Raw genomic sequence first — 10,894 nt, 5'->3', positions numbered from 1 at the left:
GCGACAGGAATAGCCGCAATTGTTGCCCGAATGGATTGTTTTAGTTCATCCAAATTTGTTGGCTTTGTTTTATACACTTCTTGTTTACATAAAACCCACAAGAAAAAGTCAGGTGCAGTAAGGTCAGGCGACCTGGGGGGCCAACGAAATTCGGAGTTTCTTGAAATCAGTTTATTGGGAAATTTTCGTCGCAACTCTGTCATAATAGTCTGGGCCATGTGAGACGTTGCCCCATCTTGTTGAAACCACACAGAGTTGAAAGGAATTCTCTTTCGGCGTAGTTCTGGATAGAAAAATTCTTTCAGCATTTTCAAATAACGGTCTCCAGTAACCGTAACGGTGTGACCATTTTCTTCAAAAAAATAAGGCCCGACAATACAGCGTGAAGAAACCGCACACCACACTGTCACGCGAAGAGGATGCAATTCCGTCTCGTGGAGTATCTGTGGGTTAGAAGTACTCCATATTCGACAATTTTGTTTGTTCACATTGCCGTTTAAATCGAAATGGGCCTCATCAGACATGAAAAGGCAGTTTAACATGTTTTGGTCTTCTTCCACCATTTGCAGGATCTTCTGGCAAAATTCCAAGCGAATCGGCAAGTCTGCTGCATTCAGTTTGTTAACCATTTGAATTTTGTAGGGAAATAAGTCTAAATCTTTGTGCATTATTGTTTGCAAAGACTGTCGGCTGACACCAAGTTGAGCAGATAAGCTTCTTGTTGAAACCCTTGGATTGCTTTGTATAGCTGCAGCTACAGCAGCGATCGTTTCCTCCGTCCGAACTGGTGGGTTTCGATGATAAGGCCTTCTTGCGACTGTTCCTTGCTCAGCAAAATTATTCATCAGTCTCATTATGGTCCATCTGCTCGGGGGATCGCCACCAAACATCCGCCTGTACTCTCTCTGTACCAAAACTACGGACTCCAGTGCGTGATAGCGGCGGACTATCCAAATTCTTGTTTGCGTGTCCCAGTTATCCATTTTAATAAATTTTAAAGATCAATCTGCAAATTAAAACAAAAATGGAAAAGATAACTTAAAAAGAAAAAAAGTTATTCAATTTTTTTTGGTAGCGGCTTTCATCAGCCACCCTGTATTTAAAACAATGGTATACCAACATTATTTTTCTGGGTGTATATTAACTCACTATAACTGGTCATGGACCCGAAAAAAATATTAACTTATATGAAAGGAATGAAATGGAATATGCAAAAAGATCAAATCATATATACGTACGTATGGTTGTACATCAATAATGATAGAAACAAGATTGCGCCCATCAGAGTGGGCGTGACCTCACTTTTGCCAAGTTGTGCAGTGTTGCCAACCATTTGCTCTTCACAATAAATTTAGTGCTTTTTATACCCAAAATGCGAAAATTTTTAAGTTTGGTGTTTGTTTCTTTTTGTTTTTAATTTAAACCTACCGAAACTGTAAATTAAAAAAACAAACTGACAAAAGAAGGTTAAAAAAAGGTCACTCTGAGAAGATTTTAGTGCCAATGCAAGTTTATTGATTATAAGAATAAGAAAGTTTGATATTTTGAAAGTACAAAATTAATTTTTTTCTCCTTTTAAGTTAATGCAAGAATATTAAATGTTCTTCTCTCAATTCTTCTTAACATTGAAAACCTTTTTACACATTTTAAAAAGCGTTTGAATTTACTGAATGAGAATTACTAAAACCATAGAGGTGTGATCGTTTCGTCCGGTCGTCAATCCTTAGTGGGATATAGGGCATCAAGAGTTGTATTCGCAGTAAAAATAAGCAACAAAATACCAGAAAATACTGAAAAAACCATAACGACATTTTTACAAAAAGATTACCTTATTTTGTTACATAACCTGAAATATACCAAATAAGTGGTTCCCTTAACAAAATAGTTTCTTTTAACAAAAAAACTCATAAATTAAGTTGTACATATCCATAATTCAATATACCAATAATTCAATAAAATTTTGGTATTTTTTTTCTTTTAATCGGCATTTGAGTGCGTTTTTATATCCAAAGCTAGACAACACTGTCGTAGCGAGAGAGAGATTTGACTGCTGAAAGCAGAAGGACACCAACAACAACTGCCGCGATTGCAAAATGTATAAACATTACTTTTAATTAGAACAAATTACTTTAGGTTATTCCTTTATTATGATAAATTGCCTTAAGCTTTCTTATTATTTAAAAAAAAATTATCATAAAAACAATCTTCCTTTTTTTAACTCGATTCCGATTTCATTTACGTGAAATAAATATTATATAATTATGAAATATTTAAAAAAAGTGAAGAAAATAAAAAATAACAAAGAACTGTGTTGAGAGAGATTACTGTACGCAAAACAATTTAAAAAAAATTATTTAACTATTTGATAATTTTCACAAAATCCATAAAAATTCACTGTTAATTCAATTTTAATAATTCAATTTATTGAAGTTTTTTTGTTTTAACTGGTTGCTGTTAACAGTTAACAACTGTTAAGTATTATATAGAACGGGTGATTTTTTAGCTATTATCTCTTTAAACAGTTGGTTTAAACAGCTGACGCACGTTTCGTGTTTTGTTTCACTGTCAAACATCTTCAGTTTGGTCTATAATTTAACCATGAATCGTCTTACAAACGAACAACGGTTGCAAATTATTGAATTGTATTATAAAAATGAGTGTTCTGTTAAGAAAGTTTAAAGCCGAAAAATTGTGTTCAGCGACGAAGCTTATTTTTGGATCAATGGGTACGTAAATAAGCAGAATTATCGATTTTGGAGTGAAGATCAACCAGAAGAATTGCAAGAGCTACCAATGTGTCCAGAAAAGGTCACAGTTTGGTGTGGTTTATTAGCTGGAGGTATCATTGGACCGTACTTCTTCAAAGATGCTGCGAATCGAACGTAAGTGTGAATGGTGAGCGCTACCGTGAAATGACATCCAACTTTTTTTTGCCCAAAATGCAAGAGCTTGACTTGCATGACATGTGGTTTCAGCAAGACGGTGCCACATGCCACACAACAGGCGTATCTATGGACTTGTTGAGAGGCGAGTTCAGTGAACATTTTATTTCACGTTCGGGACCTGTCAATTGGCCACCCAGATCGTGCGATATAACGCCTTTAGATTATTTTTTATGGGGCTATGTTAAAGCTAATATCTATTCAGACAAGCCTGCTTCAATTAACGCATTGGAAGACAACATTAAAGCATTTATATGTGAGATACCGGCCGAAACATTGGAAAGAGTATGCCAAAATTGGACTAAGCAGATGGACCATTTGAAGCGCAGTCGCGGTCAACATTTGCATGAAATAATCTTCAAACATTAAATTATATGGACTGTACTATCGATTTAAATAAAAATTTGATGCATTTTTCTGAATTTTACGTGTGTTTTGTTTTAAAACTTTCCTATAGCTCATAAAAAATCACCCTTTATATACGTACATATGTTATATATATACATATATATAACTGTTGTACGCTCGAAAAGCCGCAAGAACCGGCGTTAGCTGAAACCCGTAATGGTAATTTATTTTCATAAAAACTGAATTTCGTAAAAACCTATTTCTTGATAGTGTGGATGAATCCGGTGTGACAGTGTATAGTGACGGCCGACTGCCTTAAACAAATTCTGTGAGGTAAAAGTATATACAGATTGATATACAGATATACTTTTATTAAAATTTTCTTAAAATTTACCCTGGGCAAAGGTTATTAATACGAAATATCGGTGGAAATGAATATTACCCAAAATTATGATCCCTTAATTGATTTACCTATGTCCTGTATAATGAACTCAAATCCTCTATATGTTTATTGTCGTATTGACTTGTTTTTGACTTGTTTTAGCGTATTCTAATTCTTAGACTTGCGCGACTCGATGGTTTTGTAGTGAAAAAAAAAGATCGGCAGGGCTTAAACTGGATAGCCCAAAAAGGAAACTTTCACTACTTTCATCACTGTGATCATAATCGGGTGGGACATTTTCTCGCTGTGTTTAATTTGCATATAAAAGACATACCTGTATTTCTTTTGTGCGTATGAAAATAAGGAGGATGGAAAATAAAAGAAAAGAAAAATGTGCACATGTAGCATCACTTACGAAGTGATGAATTGAATATCATGCAATTTTAACAGCTGTCTTTTTAAGGTTATTACTAACTGAAAAAGAGGTGAATGCAATAAAACTAGTGCCATCTCTGTGCTAGGCCCGGAACTGAGCTCATTCAGATTTATTTTATTATTCAGATTTATTGGTAAAAGTAGTCAAAAATTCGATTGATCGAATGATCGTAGCCGTGGCGGACATTTGCCGGATATCATTTTAAGGAAATAAATACCATGCTACCAGATTATAATAAAAAAAATCATTCAAACAATATTTTTGTTTTAAATTATCATTCTAAGTTCTCAAGATTAAAAAAAAATACCCTATACATTAAATACTTTGTGTAAATAACATTGGGAGGTAAACTCATACGACGATGTGGTACTTGAGCACGAGCAACTAAACTTTTAGTACGAATAAATACAAAGCATCACCTCAGCACCTAGCAGCAGATGCAAATTATGATCTTAATGTCGCTCTTGTGTCTAAATAGTTATAACAGCAATGGACTCGTCGAAAGTGGGTTATTCAGTGCTGCAAGAAAATCGAATTGCTCTGGGCCGAGTCGAGCATAGGCCAGCGCCTTTTTAAGTGGTCATCAATTATTGTCAGCTTAGGTTAGAAGAGCTTTTGAAGAGACCCGTCAGAGGCCTCAGATGTCCATTATTATACTCAGAAAAAAATAATTTTTTCAATCCCGAATGCTGATCTGTGAAGAACTACTCAACAAACCCCAGTACTCCTTGAGATTTGCATAAGAATATGGGTTTGGGTTATGTTCTGACTTAGCAAGAGCCGCTATTGAGTGGAATCCCCAAGGCAGCCGTAGACGAGGAGGGCCATTGAACGCTTGGAGATGATTGTTGGATTTGGAAACGCGCAGAACAGATATGAATATAACGAATTTGTTATGGAAGGAATTTTCCTCCCCGAAAACATAGGAAATATAATAATAATAATAATAATAATAATAGTAATAATAATAATAAATAAAGTAATTTAAAATATCAATCCGAGATAGAAAGTAACAAAGTGAAAAAGTCGTTTTTGCTGAAGGAAAAATGTATAACTTGAAAACTTGTGATAGGAACTAATGCTCTTGTGATAGGAGCATTTAAGCATAAATAAAAGAAACAGACGAGCTACCCATCAATGAGTTTTATATACTTATAAAGTATACCTCATTTTATACTCTCTTACACCCTTAATTGGGTGTTTCGACGAGCTTCTCCTTCTATTTGTGGTGTAGCTCTTGATTTTGTTTCCCAATTGGAGGGGCCGACTCCAAATCGCAGATACTTTTTATAAGGAGCTTTTTCATGGCAGAAATACACTCGAAATGTACTTATTTTCGGTAATACGGTAATAGTATAATAATGCATCGTTTACGAATTAAAACTTCTAAGGCCAAGAAAAGGGCGTCCTTGTAAATTAACAGAAAGCGAAAGTGCACTATTATAGGGCTTGTGGAGAAAGATGCAAAATAACTGGATCAAAAGTGAAAAGGAATAAGTTTCAAAAGTATATTAGTGCACCACGCCCGTATGAAATATTCCCAGCACTTCTATCCAAAGGCGCTGTGGAACTGAGCCGAGTCATGGTGAAAATCTTCAGAGCTAGTCTAATATTGGAATACATTCCAAAGATATGGAGGAAAGTGAAGGTAATATTTATTCCTAAGAGAGGTAACAAATCCCCTGATTCTCCAAAGTCTTACAGACCAATCAGTCTATCGTCGTTTGTGCTAAAGACAATGGAAAAACTACTTGAATACCATCTAAGAGAAGAATTAATCTTCAAAAAACCCCTCCATAAGCTGCAATTTACTTACCAAAAAGGTAAATCCACAGTCACAGCACTGCACACACTCGTTGTCAATAAATCAAAAAGAAATAGCCCTCTGTTCCTTTATGGACATCGTGGAAGCGTTCGACAACGCAAATTACAAATCCATGGAAACAGCACTCGAGAAAAGAGGTGCAAACCCTATACTAACACATTGGATAAGCCAAATGCGTAATCAGGGGATTATTAAAGCCTCGTTAGGCCAAGCTGAACTTAATGTAACAACAGTAAAGGGATGCCCGCAAGGAGGAGTTCTTTCTCCACTGCTATGGTCCCTACTAGTTGATGACTTGGTGCAGCACCTAAACAATAAGGGATTCATAACCATTGGTTATGCAGATGACATATCTGTTATAATAAAAGGCAATCATGAAAGGACACTAACAGACTTAATGTAAAATGCCTTGAACGCAACATGGGAATGGTGTAAAAAGGAGGGGCTGTCGATCAACCCTAACAAAACCACAATTATCCCCTTCACAAGAAAAAGAAAGTTGGAGTTTCCTATATTGAAAATAAATGAAACAGTGATAGAACTAAAGGAAGAGGTCAAGTATCTAAGTCTAACCATATAAATACATATAAATACAGGGTGAACGATATGAACTGTTACCTATTCAGAACCCCATAACTTTTTTGTGTGAAATTAGTTTTTATTGATTTCAAAGACAAAATTCCTCAAAAATGATTACAATTTTAACATATATTCACTTTAGCTCGATATGACCACCTTTTGCCTTGACTATAGCCTTCAAACGGTCAAAAAACGAGTTGCATGCTGCACGAATGTGGTCTTGAGGTATTTTGGCCCATTCTCGTATAATCGCTTTTTTCAGCGCATCCATACCGGCATTTTTTTTAGTCCTCACCTTGCTCTCCAAAATGGACCAGGTGGAATAGTCCATCGGATTTGCGTCTGGCGAATTCGAAAGCAATTGTGTGGACGAAATGAAGTGTGGAACATGATTTTTTAACCACTCTTGGATCACACGAGCTTTATGAGACGGTGCTGAGTCCTGTTGGAACGTCCATGGTCTACGACCGAAATGTTTGCGTGTCCATGGCTCTAAAGCAGTGGATCAAAACTCTAATAAATCAGCATTGGAACAACGTAGAGGGTCTTAGACACTCCAAAAAGTTCTTAAGTTTCAATGCTAAAAGAGCTAACATGGCCCTCACGTTAAACAAAAAGAGCATTCGCACTCTCACAGGCGCCCTCACGGGTCACTTCACCTGCAACAAACACTTATAGTACATAAATTAGGCATAACTAACACCAGCACCTGCAGATTTTGCTGCGAAGATGAGGAGTCTATAGAACATCTCATCATCGAATGTCCGGGGTTGACGCATAGAAGGAAAAAGTTTTTAAACAAGTTCATGCTTATAGATGAATACCTACAATCACTCCCTCAGAAGGAGCTGGCACAATTCATAAGCGTACTTAACAGTCAATAGACAGCATAGGGTGCACAATAGATCAATATGGTCGCAGTGCTAAAGGCCCATACCTTAACCCTTTACTACCATTAACCATTAACCATATTAGTGCTTGAACTGCCAGAAGGGTCGTAAGAAAAGCCGGCTTTCATGGAAGAGTTGTTAAAAGGAAGCCCTTTTTCTCCTTGATAAATACATAGTAAAAAAAACATTGCTTTTAGAAATATCTCGTCTTCTGAGTTTTGGAATTTTTTTTCTCGATTGAAAGTGAATTTTGCATTTTTTGTACCAAAGAAGGAAATAATGTAAAGAAATTTTATTACCAAGAGAGAAACATAGCGGATGTGGGGTGATAGTGAGGGGATGTATAGCAACTGGTGGCGTGGGAAACTTGCAGTTTATTGATTTAACAATGGATAAGTTTGCTTATTTGGATATTTTACAACAAAATTTAAAGTAGGATGCTGAGATGCTGGGGTTATCAAATGAATACTGCTTTCAATGAGACAATCACCCCAAGCACGCGGCTCATATACTCAAGATATGGCTTCTCTACATAGATGGACACACTGCATTTTAAATTTACTGCTTTATAAATAGCAGTTTACAGTAAATATCTATCAGTAATCAGTAAAAAAATATGTTCACTGAATTTTTTTTACAGTAATCAGTAAGAAATATTTTTACTGGAATTTCTTTCAGTAATCAGTAAACCAATATTTTTTTCTGCGATTTGTTTATATACATATATGTATAATTGGCGTGTGCACCTCTTTTGGGTGTTTGACCGAGGTCCTCCTTCTATTTGTGGTGTGCGTCTTGATGTTGTTCCACAAATGGAGGGACCTACAATTTCAAGCTGACTCCGAACGGCAAATATTTTTATGAGGAGCTTTTTCATGGCAGAAATACTCTCGGATGTTTGCCATTGCCTGCCGAGGGGCGACCGCTATCAGAAAAATGTTTTTCTTAATTTTGGTGTTTTCACCGAGATTCGAACTAACGCTCCCTCTGTGAATTCCGAATGGTAGTCACGTACCAACCCATTCGGCTACGGCGGCCGCGATTTTTTTTAGTAGTCAGTAAAAGTTCGCTGGTAATGGAAACTAAATTGCAATATCAGTAAAAAATTATATTTACTGCATTTTTACTGTTACTGCAAAGTGCCCATCTATTCCAGTGGTCATTCTTTAATAATGTCCCCCAACTATTGCCCAGACCTCCATAATCGCTAGATATAAACCCTATTCGACACTTGTGGGCGCTTTTGTAAATTCTTCTTCTGAAATATAAAGAAACACCAAATTACAAGCGAAAAGGTCTTGAAAGATGTTGTGTGGTAGGAGTGGGAGAAGATTATTGTTGTTGTTGCTGTAGTAGCATACATATATGGGGAATGCTGCTGTATTGACAGTCCTTGGTCGGATATAAATCCGAGTCGTTCCGGTTACGTAGAACCGACTGTCGTGGGAACGAGTTTGCTGTCGGACTCAATACCTAAGAGACTTAGGGAAAAGTTGAAACGTCGTGGATACCTAACAAGCTACCAAAAAGTGCATATTTTTTTAGAGTTTTTTTAATATTGGAAGTTTTATAAATGAGCGTAGTCTTTCGGATTATGCCATTTTCGCGTTTCAAATAAAGGCTATTATTTATTTGTTAAATGGTGTGATTTAAAATGAATACTGCATTAGACTTGTGACACGAAGTGTATATAAAATCAATTAGCCGTCATATTTTACGTCATGAAAGCTGAGTATTTCATTAATTTGTATGTTGAATACCAATATGGCTCAGATATATATGTATATTTAAATACTTGGATAGCGATTGAATAAAATGCAATCACAAAAATGATTAGATCTTAACACGGCAGACTACTTCAGGTATAAAACGCTTAGGTGCATGCAACTCCAATATGTAACATATGCACATACATACATGCATACATACATACATACATATATGAATATGTAATAGCATTATGAGCGAGCAAGCATTTTTAGAATTAAGTAAATTACTACCAAATTACTGCTTAGTAGAACATTTAGCCTTAACCAAATTTATAAACCAGTAAATTTTTCTTAGAAATCGATGCTACTTTAATTGATTCTGTAGGCTTTAATCAGTTTCACAATACAAAGGTCAGCATGCCCCTCTAATACTGGACACACCCGTATGTTCTCAAAATACAAACATACGTTTTTACAAAATTACTCAATGTTAGCTAAAATAGAATTTTACAATATATGGTATAAAAATACAAACATATGTATACTTGGTCACACATCTGCTGCAGTCGAGTGTTAACGCTCGATTTTTATTTTTTTATTTATTCATTGTTTGTTTGAAACTGATAACATGCGTAGTATCAAGTGAATTTCACCACAAACCGGGTTTTGCCGTTGGTTTATTTATGTATGTCGAGCGTGTGCCGCATAGTGGCGCTAATATAGGCGGATAGTATAACTTGGCCATCGCTCCACGGAATAGCATATCAATTTTAAAATTGACGACATCTCCAAACACATACATATGGTGCGTACAGTCACTCTCATCTTATTTGATACGGATACGATTTTTTGTAAAGTTTTCTATATTTCATAACATTAGTTTGGGGGTAAAGAATACCATTATTTTTGCGTACAATTTTTGTGCAATTGGTTTAAAACTATTTTATGGTCGATCTTTAGCATTTGGGCGATGCTACGTCTACTAACATGTCGGTCAAAACTTTTCGAATATTTTCTGAATGTCTAAATCCTTTTTGACCATTTCAGTTAACTTTGGAGCGCTTGTTGCTGAACTTTTCTTCACTTGGCGCACCGTCGTCCTTTATTTAATACATGGGCTGCAAAGTTCCGGGCCTAACACATGTGCCATCTATGTGATATAGATTCATTGCATTCACCTATTTTTCAGTTAGTAATAACCTTAAAAAGATAGCTGTAAAAAAGTTATGATGCTCTATTCATTAGTTCGTGATTTATTATGCTAAGAGTGACGTTACTTTTGTTAATTTCAAAGAGTGGATCAAAAAGAATTTCGTGTTTTAGTTTTACATTGCTTCTTAATGAGAAAAAAAACACCGTTTAAAAATTGCAATGGCTTGAAAAGTGTTATGGGGACTCCGCTTCGTCAGAAACAACAATAGAACGATAGTTTGCTGACTTCAAACGTGGTCGTAGAGACACCGATGATGCACAACGCAGTGGATGTTCAAATGGGACGGCGGGCCCAGAAAGCATCAAAAACATCCACAAAATCGTTTTGAATGATCGAAAAGTGAAGTTGGGTGAGTTAGCTGACTTCGTAAAGATATCAAAAAAAGGTTGTCTGTAAAGTCGGTTTACTGACGATAGTTTAACGTGACAACGTCATAAGAAAATACTGATGTAATGGTTGCAATTTTCAAAACAAAATTTAATTTTATTTGTTTGATAGATATTTTGTATGGATATAGAGAAGGAGGTAAATGGAATCGCAATGGAATTGATCAAGTTACATTTACACAAA

The sequence above is a fragment of the Anastrepha ludens genome, chromosome 5 (genome assembly GCF_028408465.1).
Source record: "Anastrepha ludens isolate Willacy chromosome 5, idAnaLude1.1, whole genome shotgun sequence".
Lineage (NCBI taxonomy): Eukaryota > Metazoa > Arthropoda > Insecta > Diptera > Tephritidae > Anastrepha > Anastrepha ludens.
Note: the sequence above shows the minus strand (reverse complement) of the source record.